The sequence below is a fragment of the Engraulis encrasicolus genome, chromosome 18 (assembly GCF_034702125.1).
Source record: "Engraulis encrasicolus isolate BLACKSEA-1 chromosome 18, IST_EnEncr_1.0, whole genome shotgun sequence".
In the NCBI taxonomy this organism is placed as follows: Eukaryota; Metazoa; Chordata; class Actinopteri; order Clupeiformes; family Engraulidae; genus Engraulis; species Engraulis encrasicolus.
In genome coordinates this window covers 19,203,141-19,206,962 of record NC_085874.1, presented here as the reverse complement: position 1 = coordinate 19,206,962, position 3,822 = coordinate 19,203,141, and the positions used below count along the sequence as shown (strand labels likewise).

At 41.7% G+C, this 3,822-nt stretch overlaps 1 long non-coding RNA gene across 1 annotated transcript; it reads left to right on the top strand.

Annotated features, from left to right (window-relative positions):
- The first annotated feature begins 1,305 nt into the window (after nucleotides 1-1,305).
- LOC134468485 (uncharacterized) lies at nucleotides 1,306-1,934 on the top strand. Its single transcript, XR_010038813.1, has 3 exons — nucleotides 1,306-1,423; nucleotides 1,550-1,620; nucleotides 1,798-1,934. It is a non-coding gene; the product is annotated as an uncharacterized LOC134468485 (long non-coding RNA).
- Nucleotides 1,935-3,822: the final 1,888 nt, after the last annotated feature.

Below are 3,822 nucleotides of genomic sequence, written 5' to 3'. Positions count from 1 at the left end.
ATTAAAAAGTAAGTTGCCCTGCCGTTCATGCTATGGCAAGTCTGCTTTGCCAGGCTACAAATGTATATTTTCTCCTGTTAGATACCATCCAAGTTGAGCAAACACAGAGTGATAATCCGTACAGCTGCAGCCATTTGTTAGTTTGCTTTAGCATTTGTGCATCAGATATAGGACTACTGTATTGACACCAGGGCTTTGAACCGGTTCAAGGAACGAAAACGAAAACCGGGAACTTTTTGTATTTTACAGAGAACAGAAACGAAACCGGAAACTTTATTATTTTTTATGTTCTGGATCGGGAACACTTATTTAAAAATAATGGTAACCGGTTAATACCGGCTAATACCGTTCCGCTCAAACAAAACAAAAAAGTAATTATTTTTCTGCGCACGTTACCATGACGGCTGAGGTTCACGTCCTGTGTGACATCAGACATTCTCTGATTGAATGGAGAGAGAGCTGTGAATTACAAAGTCTCCACTCCACATCTTAAATAAGACAAACCACTCCACTGTCATACAAAAGGGCAGAGTTTCCATTGCATCATTGTAAGACATTGCAGAGAAGCGCCTTTAAAGCGCACTGAGAATGTTCTACGTTATTGTGCATCCATGACCGCTTCAAATATGCACAAACTCACAATGTCCATCCCGTGACCCAAGTCAGCATGGAGCGCGCATTTTTTTCATTAAGGTTTATTCTCCGCTTCTCCGCTTAGGTCGTCCCTGAATGACAAAATTCTGGAGGATATTCTTTTCATCCACTTGAATAAACAGTTTGGATTGTAGGCTGACTCATTTGCACTTCCATCTTTCTTGGTTAATTAATGTCAGTTAGGCCTATCAGATGTCAGGAACGAAATTAACCGTTCCAAGAACAATATTTTTTTGTTCTAACCGGTTCGAGAACGTCAATTTATTGGTGGAACTCATAACCGGAAACGTTATAATTCCGTTTCTGTTCGGAACGGAACGTTTGGAAAAAAATAACGGTTCAAAGCCCTGATTGACACATCTGCTGATTATCATTTTAGGATTTGTACTATTGCCCAGGCAGTGGAAGAGACATTTTCCCTCTCTTCCTTTGTCTCTCTCATTACATGGGATATATTTACATTTACAAAAAGAATACCTGTGCAAATGATATGAAAATGAAAATGTATGTGTAACCCAGGTCATCTGCTCGTGGAGTCATAACGTCGCCATGGGAACCTAGTCCGCTCGTGGGGCTGTTTACATTCTTCGAAAGACTTTCCGTTTGTCCTCGTCTACTGATGTCCAATGATTTAAGCTTACCTCCGATAAAATACACCATTCAATAGTGTATTATTGAAAGTCATCTTCGCGATAAAAGTGTTTACTTACTCCACTGGTGGAGTGAAGAGTCGTGAACGTCGCAGGTTTTTAAACCGTGAAGATTATTTGTAAGTATCTGTCAACACTGTGTGGCTAGTCGGTCGCTAGCATTTTACATAGCAACCAAACGTTACGGTTAGCAACATAATGATCCGTTTATAACTTCATGTCTCTTGTGCTCATAAAAACAAAAGCGTTGAAGACCGGATTGGCGTCCGAGTGTCCGAGTCCAAACCCAGTGTGTTTCTTTCCACGTCGATATCTGGTGAGTGATTAATTTAGTTTTAAAAGCAGTCATGGGGCTCTACTATACCGTATTGCACTTAGCTTCACTTCAATTGTTCTGAATGTATGGAAGCGTTCTGTATTATAATGTGTGTGTTCTATATATGTATTTACATCTTGAAGAGAACCGATTTTAATGTTGTTTTGGCCTGTACAGGCCGGGTCTTTCGTTTGGATCGATTCTTGCTGTTCAAGTGAATTCAGCTGCTGTGCGATCGCCTTCAAGCACCGTGAAGGCGAACCCCAACAGCTGTGGCGAGCCTGGCCTTCAGATAAGAACTGTTGATATAACTGAATGAATGAGACTCTTTTGTTTTGTTTTGTTTTCTTCTTCTTCTTTTGTAATACACTGTATTCAACGTGTCATGCTATAGTTTCTATTACCTATTTATATATTTCTATCTACTCACCCGGGTGATTTGGCCTAGTTGTCATTTGGATTATATCTGGTGAATGTAGTTGCAGATTTAACCGTCTGCAATATATATTTTATTTTTAATTATTTATTTTATTTGAATCTGCAGATTCTCTTTTGTTTATCTGATTGTTGTTTGTTTATGTCCATCTTATTGGAAAGATAGCCTACTACACTAAGTTATTCACTCACCAATTTATGAAATATTAATACTCCCCTACTTATCATCTTGATTATTCTTAATACAATATTTCTAACTTACAAACTCCGTCTGTGTGTGTTTTGCTTTTGCTCTGTGTTGGTACACTCCTTTCTTTAGTAGCGAGCCTAGGTTTTATTGATGCGCAACGCAAGCCCAGAGGGTAAAGACAATATTTTTATTATATTGTTTAGTGAAATAGTTAGAAGTAGGTTACAATTCTGGCGAGAGCCTGCCAGGAGAGAGCAGTGTACCAACAAGAGTAAAACAAACCAACTACAATCAGGGTAGAATAATGGAGATAGTAATGAGCGAACAGATTGATGTCCCAAATTCTGTTATTGTCACCGGATTAACCCACACGGAAATAGATGAAGAGGTAGGAAATCACCTAAAACAATACGGTTCAATAAATAGAATACTAACTATTGATAACCAAAGATCAGAGTTTCATCTCTGCTCCATTGTAGAGTACGCCTATAACACTGCAATGCACACATTAAGACCCTCACTTCCGCTAGTCTTCGAAAGTTCAGCTGACGCAAACATTATTTTTTCTGTACGCTCTTTAGACAGTGTTTACACTAGTACCGCCAGTAGTAACGCTACCAAGGGCTACCTCGAGGAACTGCAAGCCATTGCCAATAAGAGTGGAAGGTCTTTTGAACTGGTGCTCCAAGAAGAGCTTATGAAGATGCAAAGAGGAAAAGATGTGTCTATCCCTGCCATTAGTAGAGAGTCCAAGAATGTAGAAGTGCCATCCATGCAGCAACCCTCCCTCCTGCTGGGACCAGTGTCACCTGAATTGGTTAAGACCTTGCCAACAGTGTTGCCACCGTCTCCTTCAATTCACCATGGTCAGGTTGGATCGAGGGCATTTACACAAGCATCACCAACACATGCTGTTTCCCTGCCGCGTCAGACTACCATGAGGAGACCACAGTCATTGCCCTCAACTATAACAATTAACAACCCGTCACCATCTGCTATGTTGACAACCGCCCTATCTTCTCAACTGCCTGTCAACTTAAACCACCGCCAAGGCCCTCTGTTGAACAAAGACAGAGGCGACTGTGAGACAGCTGCAGTCATGCCCCCAGCCATTACGATGAATGATGTGAACCCACCTGCTGTACAGCGTATGGTTGTCGAGCATGTAGTGCGTACCAACGAAGCTCTAGCTCCAATGCCATCCTCCTTCCGTCTCAGACCCTTCTCCGGGAAAATTCCACGTCCAAACAGTGAACTTGACTATGAAACCTGGAGGGCAAATGTTGATTTGATCTTAACCGATCCATCCATGTCTGACCTGCATAGGACACGAAAAATCCTAGACAGCCTATTGCCCCCAGCTACTGACGTCATTAGACATGTCAACCCCCATGCCTTGCCATCAGTGTACCTTCAGCTGTTAGATTCAGTCTATGGCTCAGTAGAGGATGGAGATGAGCTGCTGGCGAAGTTCATGGTGACGCTGCAAGACCGCAATGAAAAGCCATCCCATTACTTAAACCGCCTACAAATCGCCTTGAGTGCTGTAGTCAGGCGAGGTGGCATTTCAGAGACTG